Genomic DNA, 10,715 nt, shown 5'->3' on the forward strand with positions numbered 1-10,715 from the left:
AGAGTTTAGTATTTTCATCCGCAAATCTGAAATATCTAACAATGCATCGTTTCCTCCAATAATCATTTTGATATTTCAGCGGCATATTGAGGTGCAGTTTCAAGATTCGCCTGAAGTTCTTTTCCTGTATGAATAGAGCATGTTTATCTTCAAGAAGATCCAACTGAGCGAGAGCTTCGTTGCTGTTCTGAATCATGATTTTCAGCTTGGAGATCCCCCGACTCCAACGCTTAAGTTCATAGCGCAGATTTTTCATCGTTTTGCAGATAAGCACCGCGGAGTTGGGAACATGGCATGGCTTGGACCAGGACCGTTGAACTACGTCAGAGAAGCCCTCATGATTGACCTAGTAGTTTTCAAATCGGAAGAGCTTGGACTTGGGGATTTTGGACTCAATGGCTACAACACATGGGATGTGATCAGATACTGGCTTGCCAAGAGGTAAGACCATCGTGTTCGGGAAGATAGTAGTCCAATTAGATGACGAGAAGAACCAGTCAAGCTGCTCAAGCAAGGGGTCATCCTACATGTTGCTCCAAGTATACAATCTGCCCTTGATAGGGAGCTCCATCAGAGATTGTGCACGGATGATTTCATTGAACAGGAGCATATCAACAGCATCACCACCAGGTTTATTTCTATTAATTGTGGAATGAATGAAGTTGAAGTATCCCAATAACAACCAATTTTCATTGCTGGGTATATTGAGATCGAAAAGCCATGAACTAAAATCCGCCCGACGCTAGCTAGAGCAAGGGCCATAAACATTGACTAAGTTCCAAGCCTCATTAGATTGCGTTGAAACAAAAGAAACACCCACAACAAAGGAATCAGTAAACCATGGCGTGCCCACAAACAGAGAATTGTTCAAAATTGTGATAATGCCACCCGAAGCACCCATGGAAGGTGCAAACGCAAACTTATCAAAACGCTTGGGATAGAAAGTTCTAATAAAAGCTAAATCGAACGATTCACGCTTAGTTTCCTGTATACATAGCATAGAACAACCGCTAGTATCGATCGCATTTCTAAGGGTCAAAAGTTTGTTCTGCTAATGCCTCTGACATTCCACGATAACACGTTCCAAGATTTATTCATGATGGCCGAGAAGATCAGTCGTCCGAAGAGGAAGCCATCTGCTGGCCATCCAGCAGCTTCTCCATAGAAAGATCTTCAGGAGCAATCCCACAACGGCCACCCACCTGTTGGATTTCCTCGATAGAAGTAGGAGGCGGGCAAGGAATAGAAGCCACCTGTGTAGGAGCAGCAGCCATGGAGATGGCCTGAACAGAAGGCATCACATGAGATCTCACCCTCGATCTAGTCTGCTTGATGTCATTGGCCTGATTGACTTTGAAGCCATCATACTTGTTGGACCTGGTGCTCCTTCTGACTGCAGTAGTGTCAAGAGGCACATGAGCATCATGCGAGTTGGTGACCGCAAAGAGGGACGAAGATGCAAGTTGCTGGAGAGCAGTTCCAGGAGCAGGTACATCGACATGGGCTGGCTGAGAATCATCAGGTTCAGAAGTGAAATGTGCCGTGATAGCCTTAAGTCCAGGAGATCGATCAGCCAGGATCCATTCCTCCTCAACCACCGTAGCAGTGTCAGGTGCGTCCTCATGTAGCAGACTGCGAGGAATAATGTTGGCTCCCAACTAGAAAGATGCACCAAAGACCATAGACATGAAATCCTACTCGGGTACCATATTTGACAGCCACACTACGCATACAGAGTTCAAGTGATTCTGAATGACCCTGAAGGGGTTGAGAGGAAGCATGACATGCTCAGACTGTGCATCAGAAAGTGCCCGAGTATATATGCGTTTGAGCATGTCTCCAATCCAAAGCAGAAAATCCTGATCAAGAACAACCATGAGATTAACTGACACACCACCAGCTCTGAAAAAAGCTAAACATGCTCGTGAGTTCCCAAGAACAAAGCCATCAGCTAGAGCTTCAACCTCCTCAATTTCCTCCTCAGACGCCCAGACATCAGACAAATTATCATGAATGTTATGTTCTGGATAACACCATCCATCAGCGATGGCCCATCATACTAGAAAAAGGTTCAAAAACTGAAACCTGAATAAGGTGGAGGAACAACTAGCCAAGCAAGCCAACCATTTTCCTGAATCTGTTCCTGTTCTTGTGCATGGGCATTCCAAGCAGCCTCATTCAGTGCCTCTTATGCAGCCATCTCATCTAACCTGTCCTGCCGCATAAGAGTGTAAAACGGGAGCTGATACGGGTGTGGTGATGCATTGAGGAGAGGAGGAGCTTCTTCTATACCAACTAGATTGGGGATGGTGTTTTTGCCATTAAGAACATACACTAGGACGGACCAAGAACGGCCAAGCCCCGGTAGCAAACCAACACAAGTGACCAAAAGACTGTGCGGAACCTCAGCAACATCCTTGATATGACTCTTAACTAGAACACGAGCTTTGTTCTGTCCTGGGCGCGGCCACACAAGCAGACAGCCTTATGAATGTAATGCTCTGTCTGATAATCCATAGGGAAAGCAAGAAACATAATTCAAACTTCATACTCAAAAGCAGGCATGCGCATATTAAGACCTTCATCATGCAGGACTAAGGAGAACATGGAATCATCGGTCAAGGCATGAGGTCCCTCCCGAATCGCTGCATCTCTGCTTTCCATATCCGCAAAAACCACACACCCAATGCCAAGCGGATAGACAAAATCATCGAGCAAATCGTACTCCAGATCAACAGTAATAATGCGGCAGACTTCAGCCAGTCAGAACTCCCTCTGGTAATCAGGCACTGGGGGATGGACGGAGATAATGGCATAACTATCTTGATTGAGCGGAGGATCATCCACCACCATGACATGGCGCTGCACACGATGAGCTGGGCCTTTGTCAAAGGTCGATCCCATCAGAGCAAAGTCGAACGGGCGCACCGGGAAGTTTGCCATGTCTGCAATCCGTTGGCGATGAGCAGGAGCAGGAATCGCCGGTGGCGAGGAGCCGATGGTGGTTTTTGGTGGAGGTGGCAGTGGTGGCATGCTCGAGGGGGGTGTCTCTGCAGTCGATTGGGGAGGCTGGCAGGCGGAATTGACTACACAAGTGGGAGGGAGCCGTATCGACAACCAATGGGAAGGAGCCACGTTCGATAGGCATGAGATATTCTGTTTCTGAACCCAAACCTTGTGTACCTGTGTATCCCGAGTAGTACGGGCCATACCAACTTCCGCAGGGTTATCTGCCATAGAAGATAACGGGATTTTCCTAGGTAGGATCTCAACAGAAGTAGATGCATGCGGTCCAACATGTGTCCAACGCACTTTAGGCAACCGACCACATAGGTTGGGCTGATGGGCCCTATGGCCAAGGTGTTGAAAAAGCGGGCATCGGCGGAGCCCAGGGCAGTGAGCGGTCCGGTGACCAGAAGCTGAACAGGCCAAGCAAGTCAAACTTGGTAAGGAGCGGCCCAATATGCATGGCACATGACGTGACAGGGTCGGATCAACTGATGGCACTGAATCTGAAGAATAGCACAAACAATTTCCAGAGATGTCCCCACACTTTTGGCAAAATATACCCGTGCAAACTGAAGGTGAGTGACCAAACCTACCACAACGAGAACAGTGCTTAAGCCGTTCAAAAATATAATCCTTCATGGGTATGCTAGAGATACCCACCATTAACTTGACACTCTCATTATCATATCCAGCTTGCCAACCATCAAGAATATGAAAAAGCGTTTCTTCAGAAATATTATCCCACAATCCCTGATAAAACCGATGTCCACGGAAGGATGGCAACGTGACATGAGATCCGGACAAATTCGGTATATTGATGGCCCCAATACGAAAAGGATAGGGATGTTCCTGAGAATCCGGCCCCGATAAACTTCCAAAAGATATATCCGGGGAGGGGCCGGCGCCGGAATGAGTCACCATCGGCGAGCAAACCAACCCCAATTTATGAAAAACCGTAAGCGATGCTGGATCAATACCATTCTTGGAGTTGGATACGAGCCATTTGGATTTAATTGCCGGGCCAGGCGAAGATGCCAAGCCATTGAGTTCAGTATCCGCATGCCAACCAACGGTCAAAACCGGCGGATCTCGGGTAGGGGTTCCCGAACTGTGCGTCAAGGTCGGATGGTAACAGGAGACAAGGGACACTTATGTTTTACCCAGGTTCGGGCCCTCTCGATGGAGGTAAAACCCTACTCCTGCTAGATTAATATTGATGATATGGGTAGTACAAGAGTAGATCTACCACGAGATCACGGAGGCTAAACCCTAGAAGCTAGCCTATGGTATGATTGTGTATGAAGATGGTTATGATGAGTTGGCCTACGGACTACAACCCTCCGGTTTATATAGACACCGGATAGGGTTAGGGTTACACAGAGTCGGTTACATTGGTAGGAGATCTTGAATAACCGCACGCCTAGCTTGCCTTCTACGCCAAGGAAAGAACCTTCCGGACACGGGACGAAGTCTTCAATCTTGTGTCTTCATAGTCCGAGAGTCCGGCGGGAGGTATAGTCCGGCTATCCGAACACCCCCTAATCCGGGACTCCCTCAGTAGCCCCTGAACCTGGCTTCAATGACGACGAGTCCGGCGCGCAAATTGTCTTCGGCATTGCAAGGCGGGTTCCTCCTCCAAGTTCCTCAAGAAGATGAATAACACCAAAAAATAGTGTCCGGCTCTGCAAAATAAGTTTCCACGTATTGCCATATAGAGAATAATATTAACCCAAATCAAATCTGCTGACGTATCCCGCGGTGCATCATAACACTGCGGCCAAGCCTGCTGTATGGAGTATTTTACTGTTCCACCGCTACACGTTCAACGAGGCGGTTTCCTTGGCACGTCTTATCGAAGCAGAGATCGTGTGCCCCTTTCAACGGGATTCTCATTAATATGGACATGGGTAACCCAATCGTGCCTGTTAGCACGTTTGCCTTAATTAAAGGCTAGTCCCAAATGGTTACGAGAAGGGCTCTTGGTATTCGACCTCTTATAAAGAGACCAAGGCCCTACTCCTTTCTTTTACCCTCAAAACGAGTTCGCCCGTCGCCTCGAGTTCCAACACCCTAGGCTCCAGATTCCAGGCGCATCGGACTTTCGACAATGTCCGGTTTCGACCTTCAAGGCTGATGGATGCCCTCCTCTGTTACGGAGGAGGACGTATCAAAGTTGAGGGAAGCTAGATTTCTAACCAGCGAGATTCCACACAGGTTGCCTGTTCAAGGACAAGCGATCCCTAGCCCTCAGCCAGGTGAGAGCGTAGTATTCATCTCCCACTTCCTCTGGGGATTAGGCTTCCCAACGGATCCTTTTGTAAGGGGGCTGATGTTCTATTATGGGCTAGAATTCCATGACCTAGCTCCGGAGTCCATCCTCCATATCTCCTCTTTCATAGTTATGTGCGAAGCATTCCTCCATGTTACCCCTCATTTCGGATTATGGCTCAAGACCTTCAAACTAGAGCCAAAGATGATCGAGGGGCGCCACGCAGAGTGCGGAGGTGCTATTATAAAAAGGAATGCCGACACTCCATGGCCCGGGGGCGTTCTTCAAGAAGAGCTCGGCTTATGGCAACGGGAGTGGTTCTACATCACCGCTCCTCGGGGCAGCACATGGGTGGCGCCTCCTGCCTTTCGCTCGAGTCCCCCACCACGGTTAGCATCATGGATCAATACGGGGTTAGATCGGGGTTTGCCCAAAGACGTTCCTCTGCTACAGGGCCGCATTAAGGATCTCCTGGAAGGAGGCCTCAACCTGGTCAAGGTGACATAGGTCATGCTGATTCGCCGGACACTGCCCGGCCAACGTCGCCCCCTTCGCTTATGGGATTTCAACCCAGAGGGACCGCGAGTTCTCCGAAATTTTATGGGCGTAAGGCCTATGGAGATGTATAAACTGTTCTTCGGATTGCAAAAAGCGAGTCCGGACTTGACCGAGGATGCTGGCCTAAGCCGCAATTGCCCGGATACTCAAGTAGGTGACCTTGCGTTCGGACCTTGTATCCGCATAATTAACTTGCTTTTTAACAACATTTCTTCTCTTAAGCAGGAGTGGATAGCAAAGGCGAAGCTGATCCGGTGTCCGGCTCCCGTTCCCGAAACCAGGCTGGATCCCGTGCTAGCCAGGATGCTAGAGGTAGTGCCTTTGGAGGGAAATAAGGGGACCGACAAGGAAACCATGGCCTCTTCGAGAGAGGCCACTCCAAAGGGGGGAATTGAAAGTTCCCCTCCTAGGGGAAAGAAGAGGGCCACCTCTGACGACCCGGAAGTCCAAGCTTCAAAACGGGGGAAAGAATCCATGTCAGAGGACCCGTCGCCGAGGAGCCCCTCGGCCGAACTGAATCCACAAGGGGAGCAGCTCTCCAACGAGCCGTAAGTAGAAAAGGAACTGTCCTTAAGAGGAATCCTTGTTTTATATCTGAGAAGTTTTTAACCAAGACTTTACCTTGTAGTTCGGACCTCGACCCCTCTCAGCAGAACTCATCGTCGGGGGATCTCCTTCCAGAGATGATGGAGAGTGGAACGCCACCTCCTTCTATATCGCCTGTCAAGGCGGACGACGTCGAAGTGTCGTCGCAGAGGATCTCTCCGAATCTGCCAAAGGCAGAAGGTGATCACATGGCCCCTCAAGGTTCTCCACGCCCAACCTCCGAAGAGGGCCATGGGGCGAGTCCGGTGCCAACTGGTGTTCGGCCGGGGGAGCTGAAGGTTCTGGTGGGCCGAGCCTCTATTTCAGAGGAGCATCGTGTGTTGATGCACACGGTGATTGAGAAAATTGCAGCCGCGGGAAGCGGGCTGAACGAGGCCGTCAAGAGTTTATTGGCGGGCTTTGAGGTACGTTTTTTGAATAACGAACATTAGTGTTAATTACGCATAATAACATGCGTCCTGTGTAGATAGTAGCCCCTGAGACTCTGTGTGGCGCAAAGATGTGCGGCACACGGAGGATCTTAATCCCAGGTCCTTAAAATGGCGCCTGTATATGCAGGCAGCTGATTGTCCGGGGTCGAGCCGGACTCAAGATTTTGCCGAAATGAAACGGCAACTTGACGAGGCAGAAGCCGACATCGCGCTGGTTAACCAGCGGCTTGATGATGCTCAAGGTATTGATTTTTCTTGGCGATTGTTAGTAAGAGGAGATTTAGGTCAACATCTTACCATGTGTATGCTCGATGCAGATGGTGTGGCAGCCGTGGAAGGACTTAGGGCCGAACTCGCCAAAGCGAAGGACCAAGCCAGAAGAAGCGATGCGGCCGCCGAGAAAGCCCGTGAAGAGCTGAAGGCCGAACAGGCTGCCCATTGCCGAAGCAGGGAGGAGATGGCTAATATGGCCGTAGAGTTGAAGAGTGCTACTGACCGTTGCAAATATCTCGAGGAGGAAGGTCGAGCCAGGCAGAGGGATTTGGAGAAAGGCGTTGCTGACCTCAAGGACGCCCGCTCTGTGGTGAGAGCGACAAAGGAAGAGCTACGTCAAGCCGGACTGATTGCGGATGGAAAGCCCTTCTTGCTGCGGAGACAATTTTGTGATCCGAGGTTTGCCCTGTTGGACCAAGCGTGGAGCGTGAAGGACATCTACCTGGATTTGGCGGCTAGTGCTGCCGATGCGACCAGATACTTTCAGGATAAGGACGATCATGAAGTGGAAAAACTCTTCTGGTCGCAGTTCACCAATCCAAGGCGTCCACTTGCAGTGGACGATCGCCTGGCCCAATGGGCCGAGCTGAAAATAGGTTGTCCGGACTCGCCATGACGTATGCCATGGATCGCCTATGCCCGGGCGGATCGAAGCCGACAAGCTATTTTAGCTTGGTGCAGCAGTTTCTTGATGTGGTGCCTCGAGTAGAAGCTTTGAAGAGGTCAGCGTGCACAGAGGGCGCTCGGCTGGCTCTTGCCCGTGTTAAGACATATTGGGCAGATATGGAGCCCACCGTTGTTGCGTCTCGTGATTCGGCTGAAGGCCGAAAACCTGCCGAACACTATTTTGAGGAGGTCCTCGCGGGCGCTCGTATAATAGAGACGCAGTGTTCGAAAGATGCTGCATTATGACAGCATATGTAATCATAGATCAGTATTTTTGTAGATGGCATATTTTAGACTTGTGCCTTCAAGTAATAAAAACCTCTCCTGTGCGGCCGTTTCAATATATATATATATAAATTCTGAAAGATTGCAGTCGTTGGCTTCAGCCCCCACGCACATAGTGCGGGGGTGCGCGCTGAAAACGCAATATCACACTTAACCCAACGTCTTGGTCCTACAAAGGAGGTGATAGCGCAGCGGGCTAGGCAATCCGGACTATAATGCTTTAACACTTTCACTTAGCCATAGGAGCTTGATAATGGGACTCTTTAGGTAGCCCTGAAATGGCGAGTGCGCTCATCCGAATTCGGGACGCATGTGAGCCTGACCGGGAAGCGGCCCTTCGTCAAAACGGAGGAGTTCGATAAACCCCTATGAGTCATCGAGTGGCGACCAGTCTCTCGCTACATCATGACAGTCGGTTTTCGGCTTTCTCTACTGAGGTGCTCGCCCGGTCGAACTGGGGTGCAATCGCAGTAGTTCTCCTGGAGCTACCTTAGCCGACAGAACGGAACGTAAGGTGGCCGAACGCAGGAGCCGGGCAACCCAACATGTGACCAAAATCATGACTCGGAGCTGATGCATATAGTGCCAAAACTCGCGACACCAAACACTCCCTAAGGTGTTCGGTCTTTGTGGGTGTGTGCGGAACAACACCCTCCCCCTTTTATACAAAAAGAAAGGAGAAAAAAGCCCTTAGTGTCCAAGTACGAGCAATAATTCTGGCGTGGCCACATGCCAAGACGCCAGTCTCCTCCGTGGTTATGGTAAAATGAACCAGGGGATGTATAATAGCAAGAGACAGTAAAAAAGGTTTACGCAGGGCCTTAATCTAAAAAGAATCCTTTGGGCGGGTCCCTACTGCACGTCTGCGCCTGAGTCTCCACTGTGCCGTGTCCCGGACGGGCGCCGTACGACATTCATCTGTAAAAGAGAGGAACTTAAATTGAAAATGGGTCGTGCGGGACAAAAAGAATGATAAACAGAATATAAAGTGAGAAATAAATGAGGTCGAGCTTTATTGTCTCTGTGTGCAGCCCCTGGTATGGCGTAATAAGCCTACAATGATGATGGGCTCTTGCCGAACTCATGGAGTCCGGATCCATGGCCTTCTGTGACTTATGTCGAAAAAGTTTGTTGACTGGCGAGGCCATTTTACTGTGCGGCTGTTTGAGCAGCCGCACAGTCCTCCTTTTGGAGGAGACGTATTTTAGTGCGTTCCCTTTAAAGAGATGATGCATCGAGGACCGGGCATCTTTAGCGTGAGGGATGCATAATGCGGTATTGCGTTAAAGCATGTGAAGGCTCCTCGTCCTAGTAGTGCTTGATAGCGACTTGAAAACGGGACTATGTGGAAGATCAGCTTTTCGCGACGAAAGTTATTGGCAGAGCCGAATATAACTGCCAGCCGGAGAAAACCCATGCAATGGGTGTCCGGGCCGGGTGCTACCCCTTGAAAGGAGGTTTTACTGTGACGGGTTCTTGCTGGGTTTATGCCCATGCTTCGAATTGTATCTTGATATATCAAGTTTAGTCCACTGCCCCCGTCCATAAGGACATTGGTAAACTGGAATCCGTCTATTATTGGTTTAAGTACCAAGGCGGTCCGGCCCGCATGCTTGATATTTCGAGAATAATCTAGCTGATTGAAAATTATTGGCTTTAATGACCAGTGGCGGGACGCCTGAGGTTTAGGCTTGAATATGCGGACCTTTATGGGTGCCTCATGCCTTGTTATGTGAAGTGAGTTCACTGTTTTGACTTCTTGTGGGAAGTTCTTTTGCTTCCTGGTGTGTTGCTTTTGGGATTCGTCTTCTTCCTCACCAGGTGTGTCAAGCCCCTTGTATTCGGCGTTGAGTCTTCCGGACTGTTTGAAAACCCAACAGTCTCTGTGGGTATGATTAGCAGGTTTCCCAGGAGTACTGTGTATCTGGCATGTCCTGTCCATGATTCTTTTTAGGCTGGACGGATCTTCCCTATTATCCTGAGGGGTTGGTTTTGTCTGATTGTGCGGTGAGCTTTTGAATCCGGCATTGACTGCCGTGCTCTACAGACTTTTCTTTTTAATTCGGCGATGATCCTTATTTCATCGCGGCTTCCCGTTTCTATCTCTGATTTCTGATGTACTTGGGTCGCTGGGGCTGCATCGTGCCAACCAGCTGTCCTCTCCTGCGCAAAAGCGGGTCATGAGGCTTGTGAGTGCGGCCATTGTTCTTGGCTTTTCCTGGCCGAGGTGTCTGGCTAGCCATTCGTCTCGGACATTGTGCCTGAAAGCTGCTAGGGCTTCGGCGTCCGGACAATCCACTATTTGATTCTTTTTAGTGAGGACTCTGTTCTAGAACTGCCGAGCTGATTCTCCGGACTGCTGAGTTATGTGACTGAGGTCGTCTGCATCCGGGGGACGGACGTAGGTCCCTTGAAAATTTGCTCGGAAAGCGCCCTCGAGCTCTTTCCAACTTCCGATTGTATTTTCAGCAAGGCTTTTAAGCCAGTGCCGAGCTGGCCCTTTGAGCTTAAGAGGTAAATATTTTATGGCGTGGAGATCATCTCCTCTAGCCATATGTATGTGGAGGATATAATCCTCGATCCAGACTCCAGGGTCTGTTGTTCCATTGTATGACTCT

Source organism: Triticum aestivum, chromosome 4B (genome assembly GCF_018294505.1).
Source record: "Triticum aestivum cultivar Chinese Spring chromosome 4B, IWGSC CS RefSeq v2.1, whole genome shotgun sequence".
In the NCBI taxonomy this organism is placed as follows: Eukaryota; Viridiplantae; Streptophyta; class Magnoliopsida; order Poales; family Poaceae; genus Triticum; species Triticum aestivum.